This window comes from Cherax quadricarinatus, chromosome 24 (genome assembly GCF_038502225.1).
Source record: "Cherax quadricarinatus isolate ZL_2023a chromosome 24, ASM3850222v1, whole genome shotgun sequence".
Classification (NCBI taxonomy): domain Eukaryota; kingdom Metazoa; phylum Arthropoda; class Malacostraca; order Decapoda; family Parastacidae; genus Cherax; species Cherax quadricarinatus.
This window is the reverse complement of record NC_091315.1, coordinates 34,397,836-34,419,162: the sequence shown is the minus strand read 5'-3', so window position 1 is coordinate 34,419,162 and position 21,327 is coordinate 34,397,836. Positions and strand designations below refer to the sequence as shown.

The 21,327-nt window shown below is 43.8% G+C and overlaps 1 pseudogene; it reads right to left on the bottom strand.

The window, feature by feature from the left end:
* Positions 1-540: 540 nt before the first annotated feature.
* On the bottom strand, positions 541-20,755 carry LOC128706007 (uncharacterized; annotated as a pseudogene).
* Between the last annotated feature and the right edge of the window lie 572 nt (positions 20,756-21,327).

Sequence of the window (21,327 nt, the reverse complement as noted above, 5' to 3'; positions counted from 1 at the left end):
AAAGTGAACAGGTCCTGTTATGTCTCACTATTAAGGGATTTCATGATATAAACTATAACTGATTAAAATAATTTTGATAAAAAGACAATTGACCAAACACTAGAACATATTTATTAGAAAATCTTTTGATAAATATATCCTAGTGTTTGTGTCTTCTTTTAACCAGGAATTTCATATCCTTTGTATACAGTTTGGAATGTCATTGTTTTCTTCTTTCTTTGTACTGTTTTCACCGTGATTATCACTTGTGTTTGTGGGTGTCTCGGTCATCCTTTATTTGATCTTTCCATTCATAGCCGTTAAATTTTAGTTTTTGTTGGTAAAAGTGTAAGATTAATATGTATCATGTTAATGACATCTGATTCAGGAACTGAGGGAGATGAAGATCTATGATCAACGCCAGAATAACCCAAAGCCGTTTTGCCAATGGTTGAAATTTATATTTTCAGTGGATGATTGGTTGAACTCGTATTTGGTGAATGATATATCTCATTTTGCCATTGGAGTGCAGATCTAATTGGTACTGATTAATGTGGCTGTTCACATGAGTGATAGTTGTGCAGGTCGAGTCAGAAGCCACCTGTGAGGAAAAAAATATTTGCATTGACAAGCATTATGAACACTGAAAAAGCTCTTAATTGCACATTACCTACTGTATTCTCTATTGTATTTTACTTTTCATAGTTTGACATTAAAGTAAACTAGGAATGGATCCTTAACGCCACAGACCTGAACAGCAAGATTCTCAGTATATAAATTCATCACATGAGTTGACAAAAGCCATATCCTGACAACAGACTCGCGTATATATGCAGCAGACGATGGCGTAGAAACAAGCTGTAAGGGCAAAGATGGTGCCAGGGAAGACTTCAAGTGTAGTGTTGTAAATCACTACCACGGAGAATATGGCGCCCAGCTCCTCCTCGGGTACCAGCTTAGAAAGCGGCTCTCGGGATGAGCCGAAGCTCATGTTGACGCAGCATGACGCCAGTGCCGCTGTAAACAGCATGAAAACACTAATTAATGTTTTCACCCTGTATTAACAAAACTCCGTGTGTTCTGTTGTCAAGTCACTAAATTGGGCTTTATTCAACAGGTTCAGACTACTGGTTTCCTGTTAAACCTCTGAAAAATAAAAACTGAGACTTACTGCTTTCCAATGAGAAACGGAAAACAATATGATATGGAAAACTGGAGGAAATAATAGCCAGAACGGAGTAGACTACAAACTCTAACCACACTGTAGAGAAAACAAATAGTGGGAAGGACTCAGATTCCGGGGGTGGTGGCCGAAGGAGGTATGCTTATGGTGGATATCCGGCCGCCCTCTCTTTTGTCCACCGAGGTAGCTCGGCAGATGTGAGGTTGCTATCCCGGATTGCTGGTTTACTGGCATGAAGGGTAGGGTATGGCACAGGTTCCATGCTGCATCTGCGCTACTAGCGGTGCTGAGGTCCTCTTGGGTGCTCCGGCCCTTTCATTCCTCCTGGGAACTATTCCTCCCCGCTCCCCCCTTTTTTTATTCTTTTTTTTATTTTTATTTTCTTCTTTTTTTTCTTAAAAACAAAAAGCAAAGGAGTAACCTAACCATGGAGAACCCAATCCATGAACCCACTACCCCCGGGCCCCTTCTTGATACTGCACCCCATTCTGACCCTGCCTTGTGTTTAGACCACTCTTCGGACACTCCTGATGCTCCTGTACCTCTTGCTGGTGCTGTTTCCTCACCCGCTTCAGATACCGGGGCTTCGACTGACTCCTTCGATTTGTCTGAACTCCGCTCTCCTTTGACTATGCTTCCAGCTTCTCCCTCTACGGTACGACAATTTTCGAATCGCCCGCCCATTTCACGCCGGACCAACTCCGGTCCTACTCCTAAATGCCAACGTCAATCTCCTGATGATGCTCCTTCGTTACCTTCCCATTCTACTCGGAAAAGACTGACACGTCAAGCACTCCCTCTCCACGCTCAGTTTCGGACCACACAATGGACTAAATTCTTTACTTTAAGACCGACTTCTTCTGCCTACCTTTCTGACCATAGTATATTGGCAAAGCGCTCCTGCGTCATGTTGGTAGAGATATTTCATTTCATGCTCTCAAGAGCGGTACGTGCATTGTCACTGTCCAGAATGCTACCCAAGCTCATGATCTTTCCTTTCGCATATAGATACTACTCCTATCACTATTGAAAAACATCTTTCTCTCAATTCTTGTAGTGGTACTGTCATTCTGCCCCATACCATAGTCCAACAGAATTTCCAGTCATGTGGCAATGACATTCTTGAACAGCTAGAACTCCAGGATCTCCCAATCCTCAAAGTAGACACTTATGTCCTTCCTGCCCAGGGGCGGAGACGTTACCCTTGCAATGTGGCTCGTTTAACTTTTGACAGCCGAGAACTCCCGTCCTCTGTATATGTCGCGGGACATCGGTTACAAGTTCGAAAGGTGATACCTACACCGCAACAGTGTAGAAATTGCTGGCGTTTTGGTCACCCAGCGAAATATTGCAGATCTATGGCCGAATGCCCAGTCTGTGGTACCAACGACCATTCTAATACATCTTGCAGTCAACCTCCATCTTGCCTTAATTGTAATGAAGCTCACCCTTCGTACTCCCACCGTTGCCAGGTCTACTTAAATGAACGTGAAATCCGTTGCCTCAAAGAGGCAGAAGGTCTCCCTTATGCTATGGCAGTTACTCATCTCCGCCTCCAATGGAGACTACCCCGTGTTTCTTATTCTCGTGTTTCCAAACATCCCCCCACTTCTGGGGTCCCATCTTCTGCAGCCTCCTCTGTTGTTACCCCTCCCATAGCCACTCCGGCATCTAATCCTTTTGCTGTCCTTGGCTCTGACGTCCCGACTACAACTCAGTCTGTTCTCACATCTTCGCGTCCTTCCTCACAAGCCCCAGTATCGACAAGACCTTGTACGACACCTAATACCAATCGCCCCTCTACTTCTCAGAAGTTCAAAAAATCCACATTGCTCAAATCTTCTTTGCCCCTTCCTTCCCATCTTCCACCTCCACACTTTACCTTTCCAGTCTCTGTACCTAGTTCTTCCCCCCTCTCTCTGGCTCTATTACAAGTGTGGAGATTCACCCTCCTCCTCTTACTATGCCTTCCACCCCCGTCCCCTCCCAAGTTTCTCCCTCTTCTGCCACCTCCCAGGTTTCTGCCTCTTCTGTCCCCCCCCCACACTTCATCTCCAGTCCCTTACACTCTTCCCTTCCCCTCTACTTTGGTACAGTCCATTACTGTCCCAATCTTTACTCACCCTCCTCCTATCTCCAATATGGTCTCCCATACATCTTTGAATTCAGAAACACTTGAAGCCACTTCAGAATATATTGCAGAGACTAAACCTTCAGTGGACACTGATTCACTTCCTGTTCCTTCTCTTCCCTCTCCTCCATCTTCACCACCCCATTCTTCGCAACGCTCCATTCCTTCGCTGCTTGAACGTCTTCCAATCCCACCACACGTTGACTTTTCTAACCCCTCTAGTCCGTAGGTGCCTTTACCTTCAGATTCCTGGTATTTTCTTCATCGCCAATCATGGCCTATTTACAGTGGAATATCTGCGGCCTCAGGGGTAATCGGGGTGAGCTTTAGAGTTGCTTTCCAGGTTTTTCCCTGTTGGCGCTTGCTTACAAGAACCAAAATTACACTCGGCTGTTTTCCAACCTATCTCAGGCTATAATTTATTGTATTCTTTGGATCCTTTCTCAGATGGGACCTTTAATGAAAGTGCCCTTCTTCTACGCAATGATATTCCGTACTGTCAACTATTTGTCCATACCTCGCTGCATTACACTGCAGCCCGTATCCACTTGAATAAGTGGTTTACAATATGTTCTTTATATCTCTCTAATTCTCGAGCATTTTCTATCCCAGACTTTGCCTTTCTTGTTTCATCCTTACCACCACCACTTCTGTTACTTGGTGATTTTAATGCCCACCATTTCCTCTGGGGGGGGGGGTCTCATTGTGACTCACGTGGCATCCAGTTGGAGGCTTTTCTCGCCTCTCACCCCCTCCATGTTTTAAATACGGGTACTCCCACCCATTTTGATCCTCGTACTCATACTCTCTCTTGCATCGATCTATCAGTCTGCTCTTCCTCCACTGCACTAGACTTCACCTGGTCTGTTCTACTGGGCTTACATGACAGCGATCATTTTCCAATCATTCATACTTCTTCCTATTCATCACCTTTCCGTAGCCCTCGCTGGCAATTTGATTGGGCAAATTGGGATCTTTACTCACACCTCACTGCTTTTAGTGAGGTTCCTTCTTCATCCTCAATTGATGAGCTCCTACACCTCTTCTCGACGTCAGTTTATACCGCAGCTTCTCATTCTATACCCCAAACCTCAGGCAGGCATTCTCAGAAGTGCGTGCCTTGGTGGTCTCCTGCTTGTGCTCGTGCAGTACATTTGAAACGCGCTGCATGGGGCAGGTACCGGTACAATAGAACCGCTGAGAGACTTCTTGATTTTAAGCAGAAGCGTGCGATCGCTCGCCGTGTGATCCGTGAAGCTAAATGCACTTGTTGGCAAGACTATGTTTCCACCATCACCTCTGCTTCTTCTATGAGTGCAGTCTGGAAAAAAGTGAGGAAATTGAGTGGTAAATACTCTCCTGACCCGGCTCCTGTTCTACGGGTCGCTGGTGTTGATATAGCAAACCCTCTCGACGTTGCCATTGAACTTGGCACACATCTGGTCCGTAATTCCCGGGGGCTCCATTTATGCCCCTCGTTTCTTTCCTCAAAGTGCCAGAGAGCTAGTACCCTTGGACTTTTCTTCTCTCAGAGAAGAACAGTATAATGTGCCTTTTACACTTCAAGAACTAGAGGAAACGCTCTCAGCTTGCCGATCATCGGCAGCTGGGCCTGACGACATTCATATTCGTATGTTACAACATTTACATCGGTCAGCCCTTGTAGTCCTCTTACACCTCTTCAATCTTATTTGGGCACAAGGAGTTCTTCCCCAGCTGTGGAAATCTGCCATTGTTCTCCCTTTCCGCAAACCGGGTACTACAGGACATGATGCCTCCCACTATCGTCCCATCGCTCTTACTAGTGCAGTTTGCAAAGTGATGGAACGTCTCGTAAATCGACGTTTAATGTGGTATTTAGAGACACACAACAGTCTCTCCGCTAGTCAATATGGCTTTCGTAAGGGTCGTTCTACCATAGACCCCTTACTACGCTTGGATACGTATGTTCGTAATGCCTTTGCGAATAACCACTCGGTTATTGCCATATTTTTTGACCTTGAGAAGGCATATGACACAACTTGGAGGTATAATATTTTGGCCCAGGCCCATTCCTTAGGCCTCCGAGGCAATCTACCATCCTTCCTTAAGAACTTTTTAACTGACAGACATTTCCGTGTTCGAGTCAATAATGTTCTTTCCCCGGACTTCGTCCAAGCTGAAGGTGTCCCTCAGGGATGTGTTCTAAGCACAACACTTTTTCTCCTTGCTATAAATGATTTGGCCTCTGTTCTTCCACCCAATATTTGGTCATCACTCTATGTTGATGACTTCGCTATTGCTTGTGCAGGCGCTGACTGTCATCTCATTGCAGTTTCTCTCCAGCATGCGGTCGACCGTGTTTCCACTTGGGCCACCACGCATGGGTTTAAATTTTCAAGTACCAAAACTCACCAAATTACTTTCACTAGACGCTCTGTTATCTCCGATCATCCTTTGTATCTCTATGGCTCCCGTATCCCCAAACGTGATACAGTCAGGTTTCTAGGCCTTCTCTTTGACCGTAGGTTATCCTGGAAACCTCGCATTACCTCTCTGAAGGCAACTTGTCACAGCCGGCTAAACCTTCTTAAAACCCTTGCTCATCTTTCCTGGGGAGCTGATCGTCGAACTCTGCTTCGCCTACATTCAGCCCTCGTTTTATCGAAACTCGATTATGGTGACCAGATTTATTCCACGGCCTCTCCTGCTACTCTCTCTAGCCTTAACTCTATCCATCACCAAGGATTACGTTTGTGCCTTGGTGCTTTTTGCTCTTCCCCTGTTGAGAGCCTCTATGCAGAAGCGAATGTTCCATCCTTGTCTGATCGCCGTGATGCCCATTGCCTTCGCTACTATGTACGCTCTCACAATCTCCACAATCCTTCCATTTATAGAATGGTCACCGATATTAGTAGACATTCTTTATTCGTTCGCCGCCCCTGTTTGCTCCGTCCCTTTTCTCTTCGCCTACATTCACTCTTGTCTTCCCTTCAGTTACCACCTTTATATGTTCATGTAGCATCTCACTTTTCCCTACCCCCCTGGGAAGTTCCAGCTGTTCAGGTCTGTTCTTTCTCACTCCCTTGCTCGAAAGCTCAACTGCCTATGGTGGCTTCCCACTCTTTTTCTTGATCACTTCCACTCCCATTCTCATGCCACTGCTGTGTACACAGATGGCTCTACGTCTTCAGATGGTGTTGGATTCGCAGCAGTGCTTCCGGACACCGTCATGCAGGGGCATTTACTATCTTCGGCTAACATTTTTACTGCTGAACTGTATGCCATTCTTGCAGCACTTATTCGTATCGCATCTATGCCTGTGTCATCATTTGTGGTAGTCTCAGACTTTCCTTAGTGCTCTACAGGCTATACAAAAATTTGATACATCTCACCCCCTAGTTCTCCATATCCAACTTTGGCTACGCCATATCTCTACGAAGCATAAAGATATTATTTTTTGTTGGGTCCCTGGTGTTGTGATAGAAACACAGGCCTTATCTCTAGGCTTTATTGAACATAGAATCTTCATAGTACTTCTGCAACAACAAAATATAATGACTAGTACATCTAATAACGGCTTCTACAGGGATGGTGATGTCTTGCATATGTCAAGAGAAAAGTTATAACTACAGGCCACATATTTAAACTCACCATGTAATCTGCATCACTAATATAGGGATAGAAGAGAAGAGAATCACACACCATGTGTTGGCGCCCATGACACACACCAAACTGTTGTTGTTGTTAAGGGCCCTGAGAGGTGGTGCAGTATTATCCTGCTGCTGCTCCCCACAGGAGCAGATCACTACAATCTCCCCCTTCTAAAATATCAGAGACAGTAATCTCCCAAACTGTTAGGTGGGCGACGTACACGTCCCGACCTTCATAGCCCTTGAGCCTCTTCACCAGGTTCAATAATTTCCAGCGGGGTTTGACTAACTGCTGGAGCAGAATCCTCTATTTCCGTAGGGGTAGTCTCAAGGGGCTTTCCAGGAGAAAACGAAGCATCTTTCACATCTATTGGTGTATCTTGAGATTCCACACTAATGGGGATTTCAACTGGGGCTAAATGTCTTGTAGATACTGTAGTCTCTTCACCAGTTTGGTAGCGAATGTGGGCATAATGTGGATTAGCTTGCAGGAGCTCTACCTCTTCCACTAAAGGATCCATCTTGTTCATCCTACGGTGACTCTTCAGGAGAACGGGTCCAGGATGACATAACCAAGTGGGCACGGAGGCTCCCGTAGAGGAACGACGTGAATAGTTGAGTCTTTCATGAGGGGTTGCATTAGTAGCTGTGCACAGCAATGATCTAATAGAGTGAAGAGCATCAGGTAGGACAGTTTGCAAGTGTTGAACAGGTAGATTGCGCGACTTCATTGTCATTGTAACTGCCTTCCATATAGTACCATTGAACCGCTCCACTTGACCATTGCCTTGAGGGTTGTAGCTTGTTGTTCTGCTGCAGGCAATACCTTTGCTAGACAAAAACTCCTGAAGTTCGTTACTCATGAACGAGGATCCCCTGTCTGAATGGATATAGCTGGCATACCAAAAATAGAGAACAACTGTGAAAGACAACTAATAACAGTTGAAGCAGTCATATTTGCACAGGGGAATACAAAGGGAAACCTTGAATATTCATCTACTATGTTAAGGAAATACCTGTTCTGATTTGTGCTTGGTAGAGGTCCTTTGAAATCTATATTCAGTCTCTCAAAGGGCTGGGTGGATTTTATGAGACGAGTCTTCTCTGGCTGATGAAAGTTTGGCTTGCACTCTGCACATACTCTGCATGCTCTGATCACTTGTCGCACATCTTCCACTGAGTAGGGCATGTTCTTTGATTTGACAAAATGGTTCAGGCGTGTAACTCCTGGGTGACACAAAGCCTTGTGGAGCGCTGAGAGTGATTGCAAATCATGACATGCTGCTCCACAGTGGGACCTAGAGAATGCATCAGGTGAGATGTTCTCTTGACCCGGTCGGTACAGAATATCAAAGTCATAACACGATAGTTCCATCCTCCAGCGTAATATCTTGTCATTCTTTATCCTACTTTTGTGCTTCTTGTCGAACATATACATCACGGACCATTGGTCAGTCCTTATGGTGAAATGTCTACCAGTTAAATAATGCCTCCAGTGGCGAACTGCTTCTATGATGGCCTGGGCTTCCTTTTCTACAGCAGCGAAACATTTCTCTGATCCTTGAAAAGTTCTCGAAAAGAAGGCTACTGGTCGTCCTGCCTGAGATAAGACTGCAGCAATGGCAATGTCAGATGCATCCGTTTCCACTTCGAATGGTAGGGACTCGTCAATGGCTTGAACTACTGAGTTTTCAATGTCCTGTTTGAGAGTATGGAAAGCGGCTTCTGCTTCCTTTGTCACAGGAAATGTGGTAGCACTCAATGGGCGGACTTCACTTGAATAGTTGTAGATCCATTGTGAGTAATAAGCAAAGAGACAAGAGTTCTTCGGAGTGACTTTTTGTCTTGAGGCATTGGAAGTTCCCGTAGAGGGAATATTGAACCTCCTTCCACTACATAACCAAGGATGCTAAGCCTTTTAGTTGAAAAAGTGCACTTTTCCTCATTGTAACTGATATTTTTCTTCTTGGCGGCTTCCAAAAACTTATCAAGGTTTGCATCATGTTCCTCCTGGGTCTTGCCACAAATGGTAACATTATCTAAATACGCATAAGTTCCCATGAGTTGCTCTTCCTGAATGAGTGAATCCATAATTCGTTGGAAGCAGGCTACCCCATTGGTGACTCCAAAAGGGAGTCTGGTAAACTGATACAGGCCATCACTAGCCTGAAATGCTGTGTATGGTTTATCTTCATTCCTTATAGGGACTTGATGATATGCACTCTGTAGATCAATTGTGCAATTATGTTCACTGTATCATCAATTCGAGGTAGAGGGTACCCATCAAGAAGTGTAAATTTGTTGATTGTCTCAGAGTAATCGATAGCCAGTCTCCGTTTCCTATAATCATCTTTAACAACAACAACCTGTGCACGCCAAGGGGAATTACTCGGTTCTATAATACCCTCCTTCAGCAGCCTCTGAGTTTTTCTCAATGAACATCCGATCCTCATAAGAATAGCGGCGTGACTTAGCTGATATAGGATGGCAATCCGCGGTAAGATTTGCAAACAGCTTTGGTGGGTCTACCCTTAAAGTGCTAAGTCCACAGACAACAAGAGGAGGCAGTTCACCTCCATATGTTAAGGTGACACTACCATGCAGCTTCTGAAAGTCCTGACCAAGGATAACATCAGAGCACAGTTGTGGCAGAATAGCTAAATGTACATCTTGATAATCCTTTCCATTAACTCTGAGATTTACCTTACAAAACCCTAAGGTCTGAATAGAGAGAGATGTTGATGCCATGGAAACGGTACCTGATGAGTGATGTACAGTCAAGGAGTGGAGTTTAACTAAGTCAAGATTGATGAAACTCTCTGAGCTGCCACTATCAATAAGACCATCTACTTCTGTTCCTTTGATGAATACTTTCACAACTGCCTTTGGCAGTGAATTTGGAGTAGCTGCAGAAGTCACTGTTGCTAGTGTCGCATGATCACTGGAATGTGTGGAGGCACTAGCTCTTGTTGATGCATTAGCACAACATACTTTAGCAAAGTGACCTTTCTTGTGGCATTTACGGCACATTGCTTCACGAGCAGGACACTTTGGACGTGGATGTCTTGAAAAACCACAAAAGAAACACACCGTACCTGCTGCTGCTGTCACTGAGGCAGGTTCCACAGTAACTTCATTGCAAGAGTCTTGGTCAGGAATTGCAGCACTTACCACTCGAGAAGGCTGAGTGGTACTGTATACTTCAGAATTCTTCTGGGCTGAATCTAGAGCTCTTGCCTGGTCAAAGGCAGCGGCTAAGTCGAGAGTTTTATTCTCCAATAAACGCTGCCTTATTATTGGTGATTGCAGGCCACTGATAAAAGCATCCCTGATGGACTCTTCACAATACTGAGCAGCTGTCACTGCTTGGAAGTGACAGTCCTTACCTAAAATTTTCAGTGCTTGAAGGTATTCCTCTAAGGATTCATCAATCCGCTGGCGGCGAGTTGCAAGGCGATAGCGTGCAAAGATTTCATTTGTAGGTTTAATATACTGAGACTTGAGGGTTTTGATAGTATCTTCGTAGGTATTACACTCAGAAATAGCCTCATATATCTTAGGTGACACAAAATTGATGAGCAGACTTAGTTTATCTAGATCTTCTTTAGGAAGGGCTCCCAAAAAGTTTTCGAAAGTCTTAAACCAGTGCTTCCATTCCTGAGCAGCCGTTGATAAGTTGGGGTCACAGTCTAGCCTCTCAGGTTTCAGTAAACGCTCCATGTTGTGATGTAGTCTAGCGCAGGATCACCACCAGGTAGCCCAGGATTCTATGTTCAATAAATTGTTGTGATAGAAACACAGGCCTTATCTCTAGGCTTTATTGAACATAGAATCTTCATAGTACTTCTGCAACAACAAAATATAATGACTAGTACATCTAATAACGGCTTCTACAGGGATGGTGATGTCTTGCATATGTCAAGAGAAAAGTTATAACTACACCTGGAGTTTACCTGGAGAGAGTTCCGGGGGTCAACGCCCCCGCGGCCCGGTCTGTGACCAGGCCTCCTGGTGGATCAGAGCCTGATCAACCAGGCTGTTGCTGCTGGCTGCACGCAAACCAACGTACGAGCCACAGCCCGGCTGATCAGGAACTGACTTTAGGTGCTTGTCCAGTGCCAGCTTGAAGACTGCCAGGGGTCTGTTGGTAATCCCCCTTATGTATGCTGGGAGGCAGTTGAACAGTCTCGGGCCCCTGACACTTATTGTATGGTCTCTTAACGTGCTAGTGACACCCCTGCTTTTCATTGGGAGGATGGTGCATCGTCTGCCAAGTCTTTTGCTTTCGTAGTGAGTGATTTTCGTGTGCAAGTTCGGTACTAGTCCCTCTAGGATTTTCCAGGTGTATATAATCGTGTATCTCTCCCTCCTGCGTTCCAGGGAATACAGGTTTAGGAACCTCAAGCGCTCCCAGTAATTGAGGTGTTTTATCTCCGTATGCGCGCCGTGAAAGTTCTCTGTACATTTTCTAGGTCGGCAATTTCACCTGCCTTGAAAGGTGCTGTTAGTGTGCAGCAATATTCCAGCCTCGATATTTAAACTCACCATGTAATCTGCATCACTAATATAGGGATAGAAGAGAAAAGAATCACACACCATGTGTTGGCGCCCATGACACACACCAAACTGTTGTTGTTGTTAAGGGCCCCGAGAGGTGGTGCAGTATTACCCTGCTGCTGCTCCCCACAGGAGCAGTATCACTACACCTGGTCATGTCGACGTACAGGGCAATGAACAGGCAGACATTGCTGCACGGTCAGCAGTACATGACCTACCAATTTCCTATAGAGGTGTTCCATTTCTGGACTATTTTGCTGCAATAGCTACCCACCTTCATGCCCATTGGAAACAACGTTGGTCAACTCTGCTTGGTAACAAACCATTCTATTAAACCGAGCATAGGTTACTGGCCGTCTTCTTGTCATCAGTGCCGTGGTTGGGAGACCACTCTCTCCCGTCTTCGCATTGGCCACACTCGTCTTACTCACGGGTATCTCATGGAGAGGCACCCTGTACCTCTCTGTGAACAGTGTCAAGTTCCAGTATCGATTAGCCACATTCTGTTAGACTGCCCTCTCTATCAACGAGCACGCAGAATTTACCTCCAACGCCGTCTTCGTTCTACTACTCTCTCTTTACCTTCCCTTCTTGCTGATGGACCCTCCTTTAATCCTGACTCTCTCATTGACTTCTTGACAACGACTGATTTACTCCACAAACTCTGATGATGATACCTTATGCACTCCCCTCAGCCCTTTCTAGCTCAGTCTCTTGCTACCCTTTCACCATCCACTGCTCAGCTGTTATCCGTAACCTATTACTCATCCACCTCCCTTTTGCCACCTGATGCCCTCGCTTCCTGCCCTGCAGCGCTGTACAGCCCTTGTGGCTTAGCGCTTCTTTTTAATTATAATAATACTAGGATCAAAGCACTTCCCTTGAAGGTATAAGGAAGTAAAATTTAATAAGTTTCCATTGTGTCTGTCAATTTTTATTATTTCTATTGTGATTAGAATTAACTTCAGGGAGGAGGAAGTTTGATCCAACGAAATGGAGGGTATAAAATACCGACAACATCAAAGTTAAGACACATGTGCAACATCTGGATATCTTTATTGTAGACGTTTCGCCATCCAGTGGCTTTATCAATACAGATTCTAGGACAAAATTAGAAGACAGTAGAACTATATACAAAAGATGAGGTAATTAGTCCCTCAGCCTTGGAGTTAGTGTTCACAGCATCGTGGTGGTGGAGAATCTGGAGCAAAGGCAAGAAGTCTGGCGGTTATATAGGCTGAGGGACTGATTACCTCATCTTTTGTATATAGTCCAGGTAAACTCCAGTCCTACTGTCTTCTAATTATGTCCTAGAATCTGTAATGATAAAGCCACTGGATGGCGAAACGTCTACAATAAAAATATCCAGATGTTGCACATGTGTCTTGACTTTCATATTGTCGGTATTTTATACCTTTCTTGCACAACATGTGTTTACAACTTCAGTGTTCCCCATGAATGTAAAATACGAGGCAGCGGAGCCTCAGAGAAATGAGGGATTCAGGTTAAAAAAAAAAAAACTTCATACACATTTTTTATTATTTTTCATAGTCCATTCCCCCAAAATTTAAGACTACGAGAGTTAGTTAGTTAGTTTAATATGTTTATTATGCACCCCATACCCATCCTGTGGGCGGTAGTCAAAAGATTACAGAGGTACATAATTGGTCCAGGGACTGGACTCCAAAGTTTTGATAGCTGAGCAAGTTACAGAGGTAATGAACTCACAATTTACAAAGGTAATGAACTCACAATTTACAAAGGTAATGAACTCACAATTTACAAAGGTAATGAACTCACAATTTACAAAGGTAATGAACTCACAATTTACAAAGGTAATGAACTCCAGGTAAGTCTGGTCACAATCATGACAAGTTACAAAGGTATTTACAGATTACAGAGGTACGTAATGGGTCCAGGGACTGGGCCCCCAAAGTTTTGATAGCTGAACTAGGTACAAAGGTAATGAGCTCACAAGTTACAAAGGTAATGAATTCTGTAGAATGGTTACTTACGTTTATACTTTGGCTACAATCATGAACAAATTATAGACTACGAGAGAAGAGCACTTTACTCTTTGTAAATTTTAAGAGCTGGTCTCTCTTTCGTCTATATGAAGCAGAACTTCGCGTAGGAATAACTAACCTAGACTCACGAAATCGTAATAACACGATTGTGAACAAACCAGGGTACAGGTGAGGACTGAACTCGCGGCTAGTGAGTGGTAAAACTCCAGGCCAGCACGTAAGCCGCTGGGCCAGGTGGTTACAATAAGATCCATTCAAGTAAAAACTTGTATTTGTGGTCACAGTGGGACCCATGCTAACCTCCCTGTGGTGTATAAATATACCTAGTTGGGTGAATCTTATTGTAGCCAGCTGGTCCAGTGGCTTACGCACTGCCCTTGAGTTTTACGACTCACTTGCCGCGAGTTCAAGCCCTCACCCATACCGTGGTTTAACTTACCTAGAGTTCGCACAGCTGACATGGTTATGCTGAAGATGGTGTTGGTGTAGTAATCCCAGCCGAACATCTTCCTCGTGTACAGAAACAAAAATCCCCCAACGCCAGTCATGGAAGGCCATAAGCCGGGTCACCATATGGAGAAGACCCGGGCCGGAAGTACCGGCGAACCTCTAATGAATGGAAGGCCATAAGTTTACAAATAATATTCCCCATTAATCGTGAGGAAGAGAAGTGTTAAAGCCCTAATGGTCATACAACGCCTGGGGAATGGGAGGTGAGCAGGTTTGAAAAATATGGGGGATAGTACCAACTCTTTGGATCAAGACCTCTTCAGCATCAAAGTAACCCCCCCCCCTTCCCCTCGGTTTCCCTTCCTTGAAGGGATTATACTGCATAGTATAAGTGGATAGTGTAGGGCAAATTACGGGAATAATGAGCAGTTTGAGGTGATTAGATATTAAAATATTTCAAGACTGACATGAGTGCACTATAGTACTCTACATATGAGCATATTGCCATAAAGCATTATAATATGTATTTCTACAAGTACATGTACAAGGTATATAGGCCTAGCTGACATCAATGACATACAACTATATAGAAAACCGCTTGTTATGCAGAGCATTTCAGGCAAATTAAGTCAGTTTTGTCCCAGGATGCGACCCACACTAGTCGACTAACATCCAGGTACCCATTATTACTGATGGGTGAACATGGACAACCGGTGTAAGGAAACGAAGCCCAATGTTTCAGCCCGGGAATCGAACCCGGACCCTCAGCGTGTGAAGCGAGTTCTTTTGCCACCAAGCAACGGGGCACCTTTCATGATGCCATTTAAATTCCGATTAGGAAATCAAATCAAATCAAAATTTATTCTCTATAAGGATTACAATGCAGGGTTTACAGATTTTGGTTATCGTGTGGTTTACATGTAATAAAATACTAATTACAGAGGGGGCCACTAGAGCACCTAGCATGGCTAGGTATTTCGGGCAAACTTAGAATAATTCTTAACCCTAAATTATTACAAATTGTGGAGTAAGTTGACTAAATACTAGTTTGTGAGTTTAGCAATGTGATTATTATTATTATAATCAAGGGGGAAGCGCTAAACCCGGAGGATTATACAGCGCCTGGGGGGGGATGTGGAAGGCATTCAGGCTTAATTCGGGGAACTGGAGCACAGATCCAATTCCCTAAATCAAGAGCCCCTCACCAACATCAAGGAACCTTCCTTGAGGGGTTAGCAATGTGAATGCTTTTGTTTTGGACCCCTCAAGGAAGGTTCCTTGATGTTGGTGAGGGGCTCTTGATTTAGGGAATTGGATCTGTGCTCCAGTTCCCCGAATTAAGCCTGAATGCCTTCCACCCCCCCCCCAGGCGCTATATAATCCTCCGGGTTTAGCGCTTCCCCCTTGATTATAATAATATTGTTTTGGCACAATACATAGTTTCTATATTGGAGTATCATAGGCAAAATTGTGACTAGTTAGCTGTATAGCCCTTGTGGCTTAGCGCTTCTTTTTGATTATAATAATAATGTGACTAGTTAGGAATCATTATTTTAAGATTAAGATACGTATTTCTGTACTTATAGTCAAATGGGTGAGCGAGTGAGTGTGTGAACCACCAGGTGGTTTTTATGTAGTTGACGGGGTGTATCAGGGAGATGTTTTCTAACGGTAGTTTTGAAGGTGATGAATGTGTCTGCAGTTCTAGAGTTTTCAGGTAGGGTATTCCAGATTTTAGGTCCTTTGACATACATTGAATTTTTGTAAAGGTTTTGTCGGACACTGGGAATGTCGTAGACATGTTTGTGTCTGGTGTTATGCTTGTGGGTCCTGTCACAACTATCAAGGAAACGTATAATACGACACACTTAAAAATATTAGTGTATTCTTGCCATTGTCAAACAAATGGAGCCAAAAGATAATGACATTGCAGATTCATTCATTCATTAGAGATTTGCCGGTACTTCGGCCCGGGTCTTCTCCAGATGGTGACCCGGCGGACATTGCAGATGATCTGCGCTCGTTCACCTCTCGTTTCTTGAGGACCACAGACGCTGACTTCGCGATGCTGTCCGGCGACACCACCTCCCACATGCTACTGCTGCCTCCTGGTTCCAGCCTCATCTGTAGCGACTGGGTACCTGGTCACTTCTTTAATCGGGCTGTGATATATAGCATGCAAACAAAACACAACATTGCTTCTCCTCCGAAAACGAAGTTGTACCCATAATTTCATATAAGAGCGAACCGAAGGCATTGCCAGTGGGTATGCCAATGGCTGTTTTGACATTCAGTATAGTTATTCGGCTGGTGCGAGATCTTCGAGATGTGATATCACTTAATAGACACTGCAACCTAGGTGCGCTCCAATTATACCACCAAGTCCAGCTGGAACATATGCCAACAAGATATACCCAGGGGTCAAATCCCACCAAAAGCAGTTGATTAGGATTCCCACAGATTTCAATTAAAGTCCAAATATGAGCAAGAAAATTGGGACTTTGCGTCCACGTGTCACTCCAAGTATTAGCACTACAAGAACAGCAGGCAAATTTTAGATCCCCCTGACCGTACACTGAATTCATTTTGTCTTCTGTTTTCTGCACGGCGTACTGCTCTGCTGGGTAATCGCCCAAGTCCAAATTCAAACAGACCTCTTGGCTGTAGTTAAGGTGCTAGCAATCCTTGTCCACCAAAAGGTTGACCAGGAAAACCGCATCAATGCTGATGCACATAGAAGAAACAAGGGTTACAGGCTCGACGGTAATCTGGCTGAGAACTCGGCATAGACTTAAGGCTGTTTGTTTCCAGCTGTCAGAGCCTCCTTCACTCACTCTTCAAGAGAAGAGGAGGGGCTTCTGTTATTTTCTTCATTTCTTAATATGATAAGCGTCAGATCTATAATTCTGCATTTATTTCCACCTTTAAATTTGTTTCGTTGTATTTCGTGAAGTGACGTTAGTTATAAAAATGTGTACTCTAGTTAACGAGGAGTATTTCTGATCTGTGACTCTTCAACTTTCATGAATAGCGCTCTAATGACTACACAGCATGCAGTCTCACCACTATTAACTAGGCTTTCAAGGAATTAACTCTCCACTTCGAATAAGTGTGTGTACACATACATACATATAGACGAGATAACATAGGAATTCGATTGTCAGGGAGATCACGTAGAAGACAATAAGAGAATCATCTACATACGCCCTCACCAACTTCAGAAGTTGATATGCACGCGAATATATTGAATATGAATATATATATATATATATATATATATATATATATATATATATATATATATATATATATATATATATATATATATATATATAATTATATATATTTATATATATTTATATATGTCGTGCCATTGTCGTGCCATTGGGGTCCTTAATCTTGTCCCCCAGGATGCGACCCACACCAGTCGACTAACACCCAGGTACCTGTTCACCTAGCAGCAAATAGGTACCTGGGTGTTAGTCGACTGGTGTGGGTCGCATCCTGGGGGACAAGATTAAGGACCCCAATGAAAATAAGTTAGACAGTCCTCGATGACGCACTGACTTTCTTGGGTTATCCTGGGTGGCTAACCCTCCGGGGTTAAAAATCCGAACGAAATCTTATCTTATCTTATCTTAATAAGCAGAATTTGCGATCTTGGCTTAAATAGCAACGCTCATCTTGCCATATAGGACAAGTGAAAATTTGTGTATACAATAATTTCGCCAAAATCATTCTGAACCTAACGAAAAAAATATATTTCACTGTGTTTGTTTAGTATTAAATTATTGTATTCAAATCTAAAATATATTTAGTTGGGTTAGGCTAAAATAAATTTTTCTTGTTATAATAAGGTTAGGTAAATTTTCTAAGATTCTTTTGGAGCAAAATTAAATTTTTTTTACATTAACATTAATGAAAAAAACATATCTTTAAACGTATAAAAGAAAATTTTAGAAAGGACTTAATTTTAAAAGAGTTCTTGCTAATTGACCAGTTTTATATATTCGGCACGACATATATATATTCAACAAGTTGGCTGTCTCCCACCGAGGCAGGGTGACCCAGAAAGAAAGAAAATCCCCAAACAGAAAATACTTTCATCATTCAACACTTTCACCTCACTCAAAATAATCACTGTTTTTGCAGAGGCGCCCAGATACAACAGTTTAGAAGCATATATAAAGACATATAACACATCCCTCCAAACTACCAATATCCCGAACCCCTCCTTTAAAGTGCAGGCATTGTACTTCCCATTTCCAGTACTCCAGTCCGGCTATATAAAAATAACCGGTTTCCCTGAATCCCTTCACTAAATATTACCCTGCTCACACTCCAACAGCTCCTCAGATCCCAAAAACCATTCGTCTCCATTCACTCTTATATATGTCCTATGTATGTCATGCCAAATAGGTAAAACTGGTCAGTTACTAGAACTCGTTTAAAATTAAGTCCTTTCCAAAAATTTATCTTATACGTTTGAAAATGTATTTTCTTTATATTAATGTAAAGATTAATAATTTTGTACCCGAAGAACCTTAGAAAACTTACCTAACCTTATTATAACAAGTGCAGTTTAATTTAGCCTAATTCAGCTAAATATATTTAAGATAAGTTTACAATAATTTAATAATAAACACAATGAAATATATTTTCTTCGTAAGGCTAAGAATGATTTTTACGAAATTATTGCATACACAAATTTTTGCTTGCCTTATTTGGCAAGAAGAGCATTGCTATTTAAGCCAAAATCGCAGTTTTACCTATCGGCCCTCTTCAAGGGGGGCTCCTTGATGCAGCAAAGAGGCTCCTGGTCTAAGGAATTAATCCCTTTGGTCTCCTTCTTCAGACCAAACCTAAGTACCCCCAGTTTCCCCCCTTCCCTATCCCATCCTCCCCATCTCCTCCCTTTTTTTCCCTTTCCTCCCCTTCCCTTTCCCCATCCCAGTTGTAGTCTCGGGTCCTGTCCTCTGGCATTACGGTTTCTAGGTAGGGGGTAGTGTGCCAGGGTTCATCCCACTCCGTGGGGTCCCTCAGGGGTGGTCTAGTTTGCTGTGGAATCTGAATTGTCTGGAGGTGCTCTGCTCCCTTCCCGGATTTCCAAGAAGTGGGCGGGGTGACCAGCAGATGATGGGGTGCATCTCCAGAGGCTGCCTGTCGGTTCTGGGAGGTGACAGCCGAAAGAGGTATGGTTTCCAACCGCTCTTTCTTTCGTCTGCTGAGGTGGCTCGATAGATGTGAAGTTGCTATCCTGGAGTGCTGGTTTACTTGCGTGAATCTGTGCTCCAGTTCCCCGAATTAAGCCTGAATGCCTTCCACATCCCCCCCCCCAGGCGCTGTATAATCCTCCGGGTTTAGCGCTTCCCCCTTGATTATAATAATAATAATACTTGCGTGAATGGTAGGGTATGGCACGGGTTTCATGCTGCATCTGCACTGCTCGTAGGCTCGAGGCCCTCTCGGATGAGAGGATGAACTTATGGCCCTTCCATGCCTTATAATGACTGTCCCTCTTTCTTTTCTTCACTTTTTTTTTCTTTAAAATAACAAGAAAAAAGCACCACTGTCATGGAGTCTTCGTTCTGTGATAACCCTCCTCCTCCCAGACCCCCTTTCTGTTCCCACATCCTGTTCTGACCCGGCTTCGTTATTGAACCATTCTCTAGACTTCTCATACCCCTGCACCTTCTGCTGGTGACGCTTTGTTACCTGCTCCAGGTGCTGAGTCACCACCCATTTCTGTTAATACCTCTGCCTCTTGCACGCCTTTAACAATGCGTCCAACTTCCCTGAATAAGGTGTGAAGGTTTTTGGATTGCCCACCTCCCTTAGGTCGGACCGCCCATGGTACTACTACTAAACGTTCCAGACCACCTACTGACAACGGTTTTTCGATGTCTACCCAAAAACAACTTACATGACACCCACTTCCTTTGCGCACCATGTTAACAAGTACGCAGTGGACTAAATTCTTTCCCTACAACTGACGTCTCCAACTGATTATCTTTCTGACCATAGTATTGGTAAAGCTCTTTTACGACACATGGGCCAAAATATCTCCTTTCATGCTCTTTGAAGTGGTATGTGTGTCATTACAGTTAAGAATAAGCTCATGATCTTTCCCATATTACTTCCATAGATAACATTCCAATCACAGTTCATAAACATGCTACTCTCAGTTCTTGCAGTGGTATGGTGGTTTTACTGCGTACCATTGTACAGAATGATTTTCTGGCTTGCGGCATCTTTGAGTAGTACAGCTGATGGTGGTGGAGCAACAGCTGACCGTGGTATGATAGTATTTTGATAGTACATGTATTTCGATAGTATTTCTCACCCTTTTTACCACAGGGTTGGCACTAGAAGCTTTCGTTGGGCCCATGGTGGCTTGTTTAGCAGTTACAAGCACTAAAAACAATGGAATAATACAAAATTGATCGAATATATGCAAGGAACCATCCACCCTGGCTGGTAAACAAAGATGGTTGGGCAGCTGAGGCACTCAGGCTGGACGGACAGGTTCGGGATGAATCGTGTTGGTCGAGTTTTTCATCGTTGGTCGGGCCAAAATTTTTACGCTCAAATGCTTCATTGGACAAATTTATTGTTAAGTGATGCCTTCTTTGGCCAAGGGTCCACTGTATATTTACATGGCTTACATATTCCAGAATGTGATATGGCCAAGCTTCTTGGCCTTCTCTTTGATCACTGGTTGACATGGAAACCTCACACTTTCTTGTTGAAAGCAGTTTGCCATGGTTGGCTGAATCCCCTTAAAATTCTTGCGCATCGTTCATGGGGAGCAGATCGTTGGACTCTCCTCCATTTGCATTCCACCTTAGTCTTGTCCAAGCTGGATAATGGCGACCAAGTCTATTCTGCAGCCTCTCCTACCGCTCTTTATAGGTTAGATCCCCTTCACCATCAGGGTCTACGTTTATGCCTTGGTGCCTTTCATTCATCCCCTGTCGAAAGCCTCTATGCTGAGACGAATGTTCCTTCCTTAGCTGATCGTTGGGATGCTCATTGCCTTCATTATTTTGTCCATTCTCATGATCTTCGTGTTCTGTCTACGTATAGGTTGATCTCAGATGTTAGTAGAAGCCCCTGCTTACTCCAACCATTTTCTCTGTCTTCACTCACTCCAGTCTTCTCTCCAGTTGCCTCCCTTGTATGTTCATTTAGTGTCTGCCTTTTCCCTTTCCCCTTGGGAGGTTCCAACGATTTGTCTGTTCTCCCCTACTGCTGTACACCAAAGCTCTCCAACCTACAACTGCTTCTTGCCCTCTCTTTCTTGATCACCTCCAGTCACATGCTCATGTCATTGCTGTTTATACAGATGGTTCTAAATCTCCTGATGGT